Here is a 16,142-nt window from a genome sequence, read left to right as displayed (position 1 = left end):
GATCATGTGCATATTTTTCTTTTCAAATTCTCAAATATTGAAATTTAATCTACACACCGCGACCACCGATATGTGAATTATTTTTTAATCCAAATACCGTTGCAGAGTTCATTATGATTCGAGTCAAAATTATTTCACATTCAATCCATCCTAGGTTCGATCTTGTCGGAGTTCAAGTTGTTATTCCATTGAATTGCAATCTTATTCACAATCAGTAATAAACATAATCTGTCAAGTTTGAGTAACAACGAAAAAGAAAAAAAAAAATACGTCTCAGTAATAATTGATCTCGAATTCATAGCCGAATCAATTAGAATTCTGTTTTTTTTTTTCTTTTTTTCATCGAAAAATTATCGCGGTGCGAATTGTTCTTGAATTCAAACCTATCGCAACAACTCTTAGATAAAAAAAAAACTTTTCAAGTTCATAAAATATAAAACCAAGTGACCATTACCCCTCGCTGCAATACGCGCCGCAGTTTCATTTATCTTTCAATTAAATCTTCTTAAATTTAGGTGATCGAGAAGACCGAATAACAGTTAAAACCGCAATTGCGTTGAAGGCTGTTTGAATTTGATTCGTTCCATCAATCGAATCGAGTCCCACACCACAAAAGAAAGATATAATATTTCCGTTCGCGTTAGAAAAGTATAGTCCGAAAAGAGGAAGATAATCGAAGAATTTGATCCCCCCGTCTCTCGTTTCCCTCTACATCGAATACACCAACTTTTCGAGTATCCCATTCCCTTTTGGGGATCCGACATCTTCTTTTTCCTTCCTTTTCATCTTTATTACCGTTACTCCGACCCCGGGGGAATCAAGTCGCAGAACGGGGGCAGGGGGAGGGGGGATGAGCCATCGGAATCCCACTTATCAAGGAGGGGTGAAGGGAATGACGAGTGAGCGAGGGAGGCTCGAGTTAATTGGGATTACGAACGCGTTTACCACGTGCCTCGAACTCGCGAGGCTAAGACCCATTACCTGGGGAGGAGGTCAGCCAGGTGTAGCTGGGTGTTCGGTGACGAAGCTTTACCCCGATGTCCTCCTCCGGGTTGGCAAACTCATAAAGTCCTGGGCGTCGGAATCGCGACCCGGCTCAACTCAGCTTAACGAAGACCAGAACTAGCGATGATTGAGCGTAGCTACGGAGCTGAAACGGGTCACGTAGACCGTCGATGAATTATGATTTACCTTCTAAAAGTTAATACGTGTATTACGTGTATCATGTGATGTCTTACTTCTTGCCCCGGCTAATAAAATCTAACTCTTCTTGTTAACCGGAAAATCACTACTCGTGGATTTTACTGTATTAGGGTATGCGTTACTTTTTTAATTACATCAGTGTTTTCATTAAGACATTAAATTTTGTTTCAGTGGAAATTATTTCCATTAAATCATTAAATTTAATGTTATAATGGAAATTACTTCCATTATGAATTGAAAAAGTAATTGTTGATGCATTACTTTTTCATTAAAAAATTTGCAACCCTGTACTGTATCAAAGCTTTTGCCCGCATTTTTAATCGTCATTATTACTTTGCCCCTGACAAATACATTAATTATTTTTTAGTTCATATCTGGTGCGGATTTCAATATCATAGCTCAAAGTTTTTACTTCGAATGAAATGAAACATTTTTTCAACCTTTCACTCAGCTTTATATTAGTCATTTTAACTACACCTCTAACTGATATATATATTTTTTTTTTTTTTTTTTGCTACTGCTTATGTCTTGCAGATTTCAAAATGTAAGCTCAAAGTGACGAGTCTGAATAAAATGTGACATTTTCTAAGCTTTCATTGGTCACAGAAAGCTTCTACGAAACTTTGTATTATAAGTATGTTTTATAATACAGTATAATATGTATTATAATATAAATTTTTTTACTGCTTACGTCGTGCAAATTTTTACAATTACAACTTAGTTTTCGATTCAAATGAAACAAAGAATTTCTCAGGGTTTTACTAGCTACAAAAAGCTCAAGGTATAATCGAGGTTTACAACAAGAATAACACAAGTTGATAGAAGCGTCGCGTGCGTATAGATTATTTGCTGAATCTCGATGGCCAATAGTAGGTCATCAGCTTTTCGGTTTCAACTGCTGCCCTTTTTCAGTAGAGTTTGAGCCACTTTTATATCGATTCATATATATATGTATAAGTTAGGGGAAAGAACGAAAGAGTAAGAGAAGGAAAGAAGAAAGGAAGGAAGGAAGGGGAATACGACTCCTACCTCCGTCAGTACGCGTAAAAAGTTTTCCAAATGACGCTACTTTGGCCATAAATCGGGCATTCAAGTTGCCTGCAACGTTACACGGTTTCGCCTGAGCTGCAGGACGTTGAGCCACAATCGCGTACTGGCCAAGAAATCTTCTCTCTTATAGTTAGCCGCTCGTCCGAGTTGCAGAAAAGGTGGTAATCTGACGTTATCTGACAAATGACGCCACCTATCTCGACTTTCCGGCTTTCGAGCTTTTTGTGCCAACATCAATTCTCAATTTTGTTGCCACTCCAATTTTTTTTCCGCAAAAACTCCGACGACGGGATTACACTCGTTTCGAAAAGTACTGAAATACTAAACGCGAAGCATGGATAGTGCTACTTGAACCTAATTCCAGTTGGGAAAATTTCAATATGCGATCGACTCGAGAACAATTACAAATCACATTTACATTTTGTAATTTAAGAGCGAAACAAAATAAAAATTATACTTTTGTACTTCGCGGTCAGGATAATGAGAATTACAAATTAAACCTGCATTTTCCAATTACAATTCTATTCTGAACGAAGATGAAATATACTACAAATTTACGCTTGTAAATTGCAAATTGGATAGGATAAAGTACACAACTATCTATGTACCTTAATGAGTCTGAAAGAAACTGTATTTCATGCCTTTCTGATTTCAGAATTAAAAATGCGATTTGTGTTTCATCACGCGTCCGATTAAAAATCACCAGTGAAATTTTTGGTTTGACAAAATTGGCCGAATTGAAAATCGTATCACGTATAATTTGTGATTTGTAATTTATTGCAAACAACTTATTATCGCTCGATTCTTAATCGCGGTAACCGATCTCGACGATGTCAAGGTTTCTCGACTAGATTAATGGGGTTGCAGTTCTGTATAACGATGGTGCAGAAGCTTCGTCTCGCCTTACATCACATCGCGGCTAATGTAAGCAACCGTCCAACTACAACCTGCATTTGTATTCCCGATTTGCCTTGCAGACGAGTCTCACCTGTGTAATTAAGCCAGCTGTTTACAAAGCGACAGCCAGCTAACGTTCCCGTATACCTGCACCTCACGACCAGCAATGCGCACCCCTGATTTCGACACCACCCCCCAGCACCCGACGGCTCATCTACTCCTGTAGAATCTTCCCCCTGCAACCAAACCCAATAAGCGGTTCCACGTTATATGTGGGGGTGGGTTTACCCTTATACGCGTTTCTCAAAGCAATTCCACTCTCGCCTAGCTACAGACTATGATAAACTCATCTAACAGCTCGGCGCAAAGTGATCTCAAATTCTAATTTTCCATGTTTCAATCATGTGCCAGAGTTTGAAGGGTAGGTAATTCGGACCGTGTCTAGTTCTAATCGAGGGATAGCAAATCTCGATCATCAAATCGTTTTTCTATCCGCAAAGTTGAAAATTGCAGACAGTCCCCGATTAAAACACGTTACTGGTTGATTTTTATTTTTGCTAACAAAAAAGTATAACCATTATTGCACTTCGTTTCCGCGTTCCGAGCGTATAAGGGTGCGATTCTGGCAGCGAGTGGGACCGATTAAAGTGCAGTAAATCTTCGCGCATTGCAGTTAAATGATCCGAGGTGAGAAGGTCGTAGGTCGTTTCATGGCTCATCAAACCGAGGCCAAGTTCTGATCGTATCAATATCGGCCCATACGCTCGGCACCGTCTTTCCTGAAACTAAGCACCGCCGTAAGGAGTTATCCTCGCATTCTCGACGCGATCTATAGCTAATGAAACTGCGGAGAGATTCGGAGCGAGAAAATATCCATGCCCGAGAAGAGTGGGAGAGAGAGAAACTTTATCGCATCGTCGGGATCCTTCTTCTCCTCATATCAGAGATCCTCGTTATACTCAACCTCGAAATGCATTTATTCAGGATGTCAGGCTCTTATTATTTTCCCATTCTAGCGGTTAACTTTTCCGTATAGCGTTCCGCAGTCTTCCAACGACCGCGAAAGTTTCCAATATGATCTAACATCGCGAACTGAAATCGTAAACAAAAAAGCTTCTGCTCAGCGCTGTCTAAGTGATCTGTTAAGGCGATGTCGCGTGGCTCGCATGTTGGGATTATTTCCCCAGCTTTTTGATGAATTGCATTTTAAAATTATGGGTGATAACATTTCGACAGATATTTCAAAGCTCAGAAGGCAACACAAACTCTTTGAGAGTCTTCCAAAAACTGTGTAAGCACATTTGAAGTTCCCCAATGAGCTGTTTCATTATTTATACACTGTTAAAAATGATTATGAATTTACTACAAATTTACTGTACAAAAGAGTCGGCAATTTACAAAGTAAGTTTGTAAATTACAAATTCGATACAGCGGCGTATTTGTCTTAAATTCACAATGAAAATTTTTGACGTCACTATAATTTATAGGGAAAACACAAAAAAATAATTTGCATTCACTAAATTGTGCGATAAATGTATTGTGTTTGACAATTGAATAAACTAAATAAAAATTGCACGTGAATTTTCAGAATACTTTCAATTGCCGCAGGATTATGCGAGTTTCATCCCACCACTGACACCAATTGCAAGATTCCATTACATCCTTGTGACTATAACAGTTTTCTCTGTACCAAAAACGGAACCTCACCTTGAAATCTGAAGTCGGCTGTTAGAACCAGAGTCCTTTTCCCGTTCTCTTGCCTCTCCTGCTCTATTCCGTCTCCTTTAAGCAGTGAACCCGCGTATCTCAGCCTGCGACAAGCTCATCTCTTCGGTGCGTGTAAGGTGTAATTGCAGGGCTCCGAGTCTCCTGGGGGCCGAGAACGATCTGAGTAGAATTGGAAGAAATTAAGCAATTCGAGAGTGCCGGATCCAGCGACTTCTCGGGTCACTTCTGATCCCAACGATGCGAATGTACTTCCATCCGCCTGCAGGAAAGTAGCCGCGATGGATGCTTACAGCTCTGCAAGCTCGTTCCAGTTGAGCCCTCAGCTACTCTCTCCGATTCTCTGCGTGTGTTGTACCCAAAGGATTTTTGCCTCGTGATACAAATCGGCATCGTGCCGCATGACGGTAATTTTCGATGTTTCCCTCGGAACCACCTGAAACAGAGTCTCACATAGCGAGTTAGACGAAAGCTTTGCTTGATAGAAGATTGGCTTTTAAAGTTCGTCGAGTATTTTTGAAAACCGAAAATGGAAATACATTAAAAAAGTTGCTGAAACTTGTCTCTGTGAAAATGGTCCGGAGCGGACTGTCCAATTTTCATTGAAATCAGCTCAGTTTTCCGTATGAAATTTGTGCTACAAAACCTTGTTACAACCTTTGATGTGATCTAATATTTTGTGAAAATTCATAGAAATGTGTTTCGATGATAGTAAGTTGTACTCACACCAAAGTTCGAGGACCGTCCTCACGAATGCATAGGTTAAAAATTTCTTTAAAACACTCGCAATCATGTATATGTCAGTTTCTGAAACTACGTGAAAAACAATTTGGTGATTAACTTTAAAATCTTGTCTCAATCCAACGTTTTCTACGATGAAAAATTGGCAAAAATTGGCAAATGTCATGATTAATATAGAGCAATTTTCATGGTCATAACGGAAATCAAAAACCAGGCGGTGTCTTATCGAAACCAAGTTATAGTCTATAAATGTCAAGACCGCACTTGATTTTACAATGGAAAGGACCTGGAGAGCCTGAAAACAGTGAGAAGGTATCAGAGCTTGCCAAATCCGAGTTCCTCCTGGAAGGACCGAAAAGCCTAAAAGACCCTCGGTTCGGTTGGCCCCTTTTCAGCGATTTCTTCATAAAATTCAATCGGAATAGAAGAGGCGCATTTCACTCTGGCTGTCTCTTGTTCGGCAAGAGTGTGCGACCGACGGTCTTTTTCTCGCAGAGTATATAGCAGCGGCAGCAGCAGCAGCAGCAGCAGTAGAGCAGACTTCAATAAATTGAATCCGGTACTTTATACCGAGCAAGTGGAACATCGCGGTAACGAGATGAAACTTGGAAACCCAGCCGGATCAACTTCCACAGAGCGGACAGTACGAGCCAGGCATTTCCCTCAGACATTATCATCCCAGTCGGAGATGACGTCTAGGCATTTCCCCATCCCCCAAAATCCAGGTTCATCCACCTCGATAGCTCTGTCTTTGTTGGAAGGTGAACAAAACGAAAAATCCTCGTTAGTTGGTCGGCTAACGAAACGTCAGTTTTTAAAACGATAATGGACAATTTTTTTCACAAGCTTTGTCGCTCAGCAGTGCCGAGAGCACGATGCAGCTTCTCTGTCGAGTCCAACTCCACGGGCTTGGAATCGTTTCATCAAATCAGAGTTGGCGCCGATCTACCTCCACCACTCCAACACCACGGGCTCCAAAGCATACGTGGTACTCTTTTACCTGCATATTTAATACCACTCTGAGGTCGTTCCTAGTTACTGCACAGGCTCTGCTTCCAGCTCGTTGACTCTACGCCATTGTGTGTCGGAGGTAACGTTGACTTCCCCCGCGTCCTCCTCACCCCTTTTTGTGCTTACGCCACTTCTGTCTTCTCGTCTGCATCCCTTTCAGTCCGTTCCTCGCGGTTCCCTCGAGTATCTGCTAGACTCGGATTTCGCCAATGCAAAAGTGTCGCTTTCCAGTGACTGAAAACACTTTTGGTAAAGGCTTGAAGTCGAGTCAAACTTTACCAATTGATTATTTCGAAAATGATTTTCAATTTGCCAGGATCATGACTTAAACTGCATTTATGCATGTGAACGACGGAATACCTTGTTCCTCAATTCCAACTAAGAATTCAATCTGAAGCTTACCAATTAGTGTGTTTAATCCACATCGTTGAGTCGAAACTTGAACTGAATCAGAACTTGTACCGAACGTCGAAATTCGATTCTGCTTCCGATCCAGCTTCTCAGACATGCTCTTCTCATCTCCTTTTCCAATCAAGGTTTTAACTGGATCTTAAGTACCTGAAGCACATACAAGGGGTGTTTATGAAAAGTCAATCATGATCAGAGGGAGAATTTATAAACTTTCCGATGCATCAAAGGGCTCATCCATTCAATTTTCGAAGTGAAATATCGGGGAAACGAGCTTCTGCAAGCACTGTAGAGCTTTCAATTAATAACTCTTCTAATCTCTGGCAGAATTTACCGCCAATGAAGGGTATAACGAATACTTGTAACGCATGCTGTCCAATTGCGATATTAATAAATCAATAAAATTCGATATCTAGTTTGCTGTATTCTCCTGACTGATTCCTATCTTCAACTGTGTGATAAAAAAAAAAAAAAAAATATCGGTCGTGATGGATTTCTCTCCACATTCCACGAGCGTTTAGTACTTATTGCCATTCCCGTTTGATGATCTTCGCTAATTTTCTTCACCGCATCACGAAACCTCATCTAAAACACGTATATACAGCCAGCCTTAGTCCGGTTCCTACGACAGCTTTACAAACAAAAATTTTTTATCACACCGAGGTGTTTTACTTTTTCAGCTTTTACTTTGTCATTGCTTTATTTATTTTTGTTATGGTTCGGCGAAGCACGAGGGGCGCAATCTATTCATTACACATCATTTTATGCCGCACCAGGTGTCACCGCGCTTTTTTCCCCCAAAGCTTTCGCACGACACAGTAAAGCCACGTGTTTATCCACCGCCTCTCTCATCAATTTGGCCACTCATTTATCCCTTTCGCCCTTCTTTTTTATTCCTCTCTTCCTCTCTTCCTCTCTTTTAATCCCACCGTTTCGCTCGCTGTAAATTCAATTTTTATACCTACTGCAAACCGTTTAATGCGCTAGATTGGGGAAATTTTTGACGCACGGTTTATATCCTCGCACCACCTGCAGGTATACGATCCGTGTTATGTCACTTCACGCGTGATCGTGTGAACATAACAAATGAAACGGGCATGTTTTAATTATTCGAATATTTAATGAATCCAGTTTTTTTTCACCATCATTCGTTATACGTAGCTTGAACGAATACATTTACAAACTTCAATTACTCACTGTATAATTAAAAATATCATTAGTTTTTGTCACCGTTCAAATTACGCTGTTCGAATTGCTATCACCACATTTTAGAATCAATAATTTTTCAAACGATTCTCTACGTTTTATCCCTTTGGGATTTTGCCAGATTGCCTAGGAGTAGAGGAAAAAAAAAAAAAAAAAAAGATGGAAATTTTAGTTTTTTAAAATCTCCATAAATAGAGAACAGATTTCATGTCATTGTTTGTTATGTGCAATAAAATTTGACCGAGCAGCGCTAATATGTTTTAGCTAGTTTTCTGATACTTTATCTCTTGTCTAGATATTAAATAGATTAGTTTGTTCGCACAAACAATTTTTGTATTTATTATAACTCGGTACAGAAATCCACTTCTAAAATAAACGATAAAAATAAACTGAAACGAGGAAAGTTGACAGAGTTTGTACTCGTCGTGAGACCTTCGTACATACATGTATAAATATATATATATATATATAATCCCGAGGGCGCGAAGCCATGGATGGACGAAATGATTACATACACCGTATTACCGAGTCGTTGCTAAGGAATCGGAGTGGGTGAAAAAAAAAGTGACGAGGCAATCACGCGGAGAGATATTGCCGGACCGTTTTCCCTTCTCGAAAGCTGAGTGTTTATTTTCTTTATTTACCGACATGACAACAATTTAATCAGGATTGCGGTAAAGTTCGGGAAATATTGTTAAATTGGATTTTATCATATTATACGGGGACATGAATCGAGGAAATTCGAGCTTCAATTTGATGGGGGAGTTTTCAGCTTGTATGAAGGAATTCACCTCTGGCACAAAACGTTGTTGTTGCTGCACTTCTACCAATATTGAATCGAAATGACCTACAACCGTTCAAATTTATTCAATCCCGTCACGGCGTTCGCTGGTATCGACTCGAATACAGACAATTGTATATATCGTTGAGCTTTTCTCGTATTGAATGCTTCCAAACAGAGGAAAGTATACTCGACAACTTTTACCAAGCAGCCACTGAGTCGATTTATTGTTCAAAATGGCAGCGTCGTTCCAAAAAACTAACCTAACAATGAGACCTCCAATTTTTATAAAGAAAAGGCAAATGGATAGCGTGGTTTCAACAATTGTCAAACGATTTAAGGTATAATTAGAAACCACATTTAATTCTGGGGATTATTTTCGACTGTCAGATGCGGCCCGAACTCTAAATTTAATCCAACTAAAAACCTCTAGCCAACCTAACGTTCTTGTATTTCTTGTTAAAGTTATTCTTGTTAAAAAATATTGTTGCTTAGGCCGGAATACGAAGAACATCGGAAAATCTCTGACCAAATCTTAAGACTTATAACAAAATCTCTATAAATTTTCTGTGAAATCGTAACATAATTTTTTCTCCAGCAAAAATGTCCATGCTACAAAGTGAGAGAATAGAATATAATATCGATTCCTATACTAAACGAGTTTCAATACCGCCAAACATTACTCTTGAAAGTAAGGAATATGAAGGATTATTTCGAACCCATAAAAAAATTTAAAGAATTATTGTCGTGCCATCTGAATAAAACGTCTAAAGAATCGTTTTCGCGCCATCTAAAGAAACACTCGTCTGTTATGTTGGCGACGCTGCAACGGAATTAAGCTAGCCGCGTGTACCCGCCATGCACCGTGTACAATACGTGCAGTCAGAGATATTCGGGCAGACGCAACAGCGGAAACAACGTTTCGTCCAATTTTCAATTAAGCGTAGGCACCGGCAGCCACCGTAGAGAATTCAGGTCAGCCCCCTTGGCCGCGGAGATTTCGGTATTCCTCTACGGCTTGGCTTATCATCATCCCTCTGATCCGTTCAATTATGCGTTTCCCCTGCAGCCGTAAGTGGGTTTTTTTCCTTCATCTCTTTCGCGTTCTCTTCTCGCGGGCTTCTGCAAATGCGACAGTCGATTCATCCCGCCGCTGACACCATCTTTTTATTTTTATGGGAGTATAAATGGGGTAGTTAATGTCAACCTAACCTACACCCTCTTTGATTTACCTACCGACTGATTGTGTTATTCTACCCGCTGTAAGAAATGTTTTTGAATTATCGTAGCTTTTTTGCACCCTCCGTTTCTATCGCTACCGACTTTTCATTTTTTGGTATTCAAATTTTTCAAACGATCGCATTTCAACATTAAAGGGTTGTACGGGAAAAATGCGTACCGCAAAACCGTTTGCTTTTTAGCTTACCAATGTGAATCAATTTTTACAATATTTTTTACAAATCTGGAATAGAGGGTTACAATCAAATTAAATAGAAAATCTCTCGTTTTACCGAAAAGAAATGTCATTTTTCAAGATTTTCATATTTTTATATGAACTTCCGTGACTGAACCGGAAACTTTTGATATTTCGCTCTGATGAACTAAACACCTCCGGTCTATAAATCTTCCACAACGGGTCATTAGCAATAATTATATGATAACATCGTTTGTATAAGAACAAAGACATGTCAAAATCTGTGAAAGATTTTTAATCATACGATAATTTAACCATGCGATGAAAAATTAGCCAATGTTTCAGGGGTGTAAGAAACTAGTTAAAAAGTGGGGGGGTTTCATTTGCACGCTGAAATTCGTTGTACGGATAATGAAGCAAGCATTCGTTTCATCTCTTTGTTCTTCCCAGCGTTCAACGTTGTTTTCCTCCTCCGTTATCTTCTCCCTCTCTTTTTTTTTTTGGCTCCATTACTCGGTTTACTTCCCCATCAAGTATCTGTTTACGTGAAAATTAATACCCTTCCAAGCCAAGAGGTTTTAAGTGACGTGGAAAATGATTGGTTTGGATACCTTCAAGCTTCGAAGCGAAATTCAAAGCTGTATATTACTTTTGTAGGTAGATACCTTGTATATTATAACGTCGGGGGCTTTTCAGCCGCGGTATTAGAAGCGGTGGCAAACGGCTGCTGGCCTCCAGAAACTCAAGTGGCTTCAACATCAAGGCACGTGCAGTTCTGTAATAACGTTTCAAGTACCATCATGATTATCAGTATAATAACAATGAAAATAACCAATTATCATACGGAGATTCGGAACTCAAGTATAGAAATTTTACCGCCGTGTTTATTTAACCTTTTACTGTATATCAACGATGTCTCAATGTATAAACAATATAAACAATGATGTGTTGGACAAAAATTTCAAATTTCATAATTCGCGTCAGTGAGAAAACGAAAACAACATTCATCACACGAAAGATTCTGCAGAGAATACTCTTTAAACTCCGTCGTTATAAACATCACATGGTAATAATAAAAAGTAAATAAATTAATGAAAAGAAAAAATCACCCCAATGTTAAAAATTTCTTTGGGAACGTATTTTTTAAGCTAAAGGTTATATCTACAGCTTCAAGGTGGGCATAAAAGCAGTGACGTGCAGGCTAGAAGGGAGATTGACTTTTCAAAGAAAGGAATTCAAGCTCTCGTATCTGCACAAGGGGTTCTAAATCACGGAGAGGCGGATCGCTTCTATACACTAGGTTTTTTCTTTCATTTCTCAAATCGTTTTTTCTCCCTCAATTTTCTTGGTGAGGTTATCTTGATATCATTATCATTCTCATTATTATTACTATCATCATCATTATTATTATTATTATTAATCTTACGATCGTGATTGTTATTATCGTACTATTGTCGAAAGCTCTGATGGTATTTCGGCTTCATAGGATCCCATATTTCTGTAACTGTTTTTTACTCGACTTTGAATAACATACAATTGTACAATGATAATGTTGAAAACGAACTAACAAGAATCGTTATTGCTATCTTATTATTATACACACTTGCATAAGACTTTTCGTTTTATCAATTAAAATTAATCAAAAACAAACTTTTCCGTAAACGAGAAAATGGCAAAAATTTGAAGATCCGTTATATGTTGCGTCGTTAAAAAATTTCTTAAGAGTGAAAGTTTTTTTGTTCATCTCTTATACGTCTTTTCAGGTTGTTTTGAAGTTTGTTAAGATCTTTCGTTTCAAAGATCGCGGATGTTTGTATTAATTTTTTGCACCAAAAATAAAAAAAAACGTCATTGAACATGTGATATCGTTAAAAATGATGGAAAGAAGAAGCAAATCCTGAAACCAATTACCCTTAAGTGAGTCGAGGTGTAAAACTATCAAAAATATTCGCCAAGTCATATCATTATATTACATGTACGTTTATTTTTTTTACAGTTTCGATTTCAAGTTTCTCATCCACTTATCTTGAGCCTTCTACGTTTTAAAATTTTCCTATAACCGTAAGAGAAAATTTTTACGTAACATAATTGACGTAAGAACAAAATTAATCTAATATCATTATAACTTGACGAATCGAGCAAGGTGGGTACATGGCATGATCAAAAAACACTAGGGTAAAAGATAGTTGGAAGAAGTAAAAGAAAAAAATGATACCGCGGTTAAATTTTTACGCCCGACAGAGCTCGGCGATGAAAAGCGTTCTCCAAACTCTCTTCGAGCTTTTTCTCTCACTCTCCACCTCACTCTCTCTCTCTCTCTCACTCGATTCTTTTTTACACTAAACTTTTTCTTCTAATTAAGTTTGGGAAAAAACGAGATCGTATACCCGCGTTCAAGTATAATAACGCCTATACAGATACAGTAATAGGTCTGGAATATCGGTGCAAGGTGCGCGGCTTGGCGGGCATAAAAGTTTAACTACTTCTTAAAGTCTCTAGTATTCATGTATATCACCAAGTCTACGAATATCGACCCGCCGCACTTTATATACCGAGTATCCACACATACACGTGTAAAAGCAGTTCGACGGGATTTTGAACGTTCAACGCGATAACCGCGCGATCCGTTCCTGAAACTCCGCGGTATATTATTATATACAAACGGAAGTAAAGTTTCGAGCTTCTCGATTAATTAAATAATACAATAACAACTAACCCTGTAAAATTTTCGCACATCGTTGACCCCTTCAACGCTAAATCCAAAGAGCAAAAATACAATTTTTCATCACACTTCGATTCCCTCGCAACTTTATACTAGATATAGGTACGAAATTCTAAAAAAAAAAAAAAAAAAATGCACGTACAAATAGGAACAGAAAAAACAAGATTCAATGACAAACGTTTCTTTTCTTGTACGGTAATTAGAATTTAAACGAGACACGGTATTTTCGCTATCGCGATGTGAATTAATTCTATCGATTCAAATCGTGCTCGTGAAAGAGAAGACATTTTTTACACACCTCTCGTTTACGTGTGGAATAAAAGTAAATTGCGAACATTTTCTGTATTAAATGCCTGATATTATATCAATAATGTCGACGCAACCCGGGGCAAAACTTTTTCCTTTCGTCCATTCGTTTTATTTTTTTCTTCTTTTCCTCCCATCGGGTTTTCGACTTTCCGTTCTTTCACGGTATGAAATTAAAGTGGCCGATGGTTACATCAGGGTTATATGTTACATACATTATACATATGTATATAAAGAAAAAGTTGTCTCAGAATTCGGTTACTGCAGACGTGACGAAATATGCCGTTGGGAATATATATGTATGTATAATATACACGTGTAACGTACACGTGCGTATAAAATCCTTACTACACAAGCACATTTCCAACCCCAATTTCATCCGTAACTTATCGCAATGCGATAGAACTTTTTTCAGGCGAAAATTGCCAGTCGAAGTTGCTCGGGATCGAGAAATCATATGTATTGTATTAAAGGAAAATGGTTTTTGATAACGAAATTTCCTAACTTCGATCCAAATCATGTAAGATAAGCATTTTCGGGGAACTTTCACACCTACTGTTAAATCGCAAGTTCAAAGATTAATATTTCGATGTAAAGAATGCTAGACTCGTTGTTATTTTCTTCCATCTTCTTCGTTCAACAATTTTCAGTAACGATAACAAAAGAAGACGAAAAAATAAAATAAAAAAAATAGAAAACAATGGGTAAAAGTTGCAAAAATTTTTTGCAAAATTTCAACGATAATGAATTTCGTCGACACCCGAGTGCGATGATCGGGAATATTCCGTCGTCTTTACATATATTGTCGATCTAAGATATGAAAATAAACAAATGAGAGGAAAACGATCGATGGAAGATAAGGGTAAAAAAAAAAGAAAAAAAAATCAATAACGAAGTTGAAACTTGCGCGTGTATTTGGGTGCTTCTATCAGATCGGATGCTATGGTTAAAGTAGCGCAGCGCTTTACTGCACTTGGCCAGCGTATGGAAGCTAAAAGAACATCTGCGCCAAACCGGATGTAGCCAGAGCTTTGTGTAGCGATTTTCCATTAACTGTATCTATATACGTATATATATGTACGTAGAGCCCAGAGTCGAATCGCGTACCTACCAGGTTTGCGCAATATTTTCACACACGGTTTTCAACTAACCCCTTCATCCCCCTCGAAATCCAACCCTCGGCTATCTTCGCATAATACAGCTTTGCAAGCAAATGTTCGAATGTGAATTTCATTTATTTTATTTTCTTAAGAGGAGAGGGGAAATATTTCTCCGAAGATCTTTGCGAATCGTCACATTATTCGTGGAAATGAAACTGAAAAGGATATCCTAAAAATCGTTTCTCACATCTGATATTTTTTAATCTTACTTCGTAAAGTGAAGTTTTAATATGTTTAGAATCTTTGGACTAGAGATGTGCGATTAATCGAATAATCGATTGATTGAATTTTTTTTTTTTTTGATTATCGTGATCATCAATCATTCAATTACATTTTCCGATAGATCGATGAACCGACGGTTTCGATTGATATAGCGATTGACGTGTAGAATGATCATCAGGCAACTTCGACGAATCGAAGTAAAAATGAAATTCTCACCCTCAAGAGATAATTCGACCAATGTACAGAATTCGCAACGGAAACTTGAAGATATATCCGTATGCCCGACACAAATTTACATACATTTAACCATCCGACGAAATTCTGACCTAAGTAGATTAAGATCGTTGGATTAAACACCCCGGCAGGGTCGTCGTGTCAAATTCGTATTTATAACCCTCGTTTAGTATCGCCCCACCAAATTAACCGACAAGTGCCGCAAGATTGGCCAATATTTTATCACCCCTCGTTCAAAATCTGCCGGCTAATCGTCGCACTGTGAAACGAAAATTTTATCACTCACGATTTTAATTCTCTTCATTTTTTTCCTCCTTCTTCAGTTCATTTTCCCCTGATCTTAAAATATTTTTTCAATCAAAAACGTTCCGAAAATTTTCAATGGGTCAGTTTCTGTTTATTTATTATAAATGTATATGTATACGTAATTATTTTTCAATCTTGTACGATGGTGTGTTTTTCTCGAATACGAGATACATAAAAATCTAAGAATCACGGTAATTCTCTGTAGCCACTTTCAATACGCAAAATTAAATTGAAATAATTAAGGGCAGGATCAAATTCTTTAGACAAGATCTTTTTCAACTCGTTTAATAATTGACGATCCAAGTTCCCGTTAGTTAGAAACACGCTTTAACTTCAATTCCATTAGTCGAGAGAGTTTCCGGACTGTATCATCAAGGCGGATGAAGCATTTTCTCAGCAGATCTTTCTTTCCTCTTCCTTAACCCCTTGGGTTTTTTTCAGAATTTATTCTCCATTTTCATCTCATCCTTTTTTTTCACCTTTCATTCGCATCAAAGTCGCGCAGCTCAATAGAAGAATAATATGTATGATGAAAAGTTTTCCTCTGCAATTCCTGGGCATTGCGTACAAAGTGCATGTCTGCAATCTTCGCACTGAAGCTAAAGTCGCTGCCATTGTACTTTCCTGAGTGCGAGAAGAAGCGACGCTTCATGATTCTGCGCAATGCGACGCAATTAATTTGAGTATCTCCATTAGGCGAATTATAGTGTATAATTTGACTAAAATGTCAGCCCTCGCGATTGATGTGAAAAATAA

At 38.3% G+C, this 16,142-nt stretch overlaps 1 protein-coding gene and 1 long non-coding RNA gene across 3 annotated transcripts in view; one reads left to right on the top strand and one right to left on the bottom strand.

Moving 5' to 3' along the window:
• The window catches only part of LOC124179945 (lachesin-like), a 105,354-nt gene that overhangs the window by 24,243 nt on the left and 64,969 nt on the right, over positions 1 to 16,142 (top strand). The gene's annotated exons all lie outside the window — the stretch shown is intronic.
• Positions 1 to 16,142, bottom strand: part of LOC124179946 — a 97,169-nt gene that overhangs the window by 24,240 nt on the left and 56,787 nt on the right. The window contains exons 2-5 of the long non-coding RNA XR_006870178.1: positions 11,102 to 11,211; positions 7,030 to 7,185; positions 4,858 to 6,900; positions 982 to 1,150 (exon numbers count right to left, since the gene is read on the bottom strand). This is a non-coding gene — a long non-coding RNA (uncharacterized LOC124179946). The remainder of the gene's footprint in view (positions 1 to 981; positions 1,151 to 4,857; positions 6,901 to 7,029; positions 7,186 to 11,101; positions 11,212 to 16,142) is intronic.

Source organism: Neodiprion fabricii, chromosome 4 (genome assembly GCF_021155785.1).
Source record: "Neodiprion fabricii isolate iyNeoFabr1 chromosome 4, iyNeoFabr1.1, whole genome shotgun sequence".
NCBI lineage: Eukaryota > Metazoa > Arthropoda > Insecta > Hymenoptera > Diprionidae > Neodiprion > Neodiprion fabricii.
The sequence above is the reverse complement of the archived record's forward strand: the minus strand, read 5'-3'. Positions and strand labels throughout refer to the sequence as shown.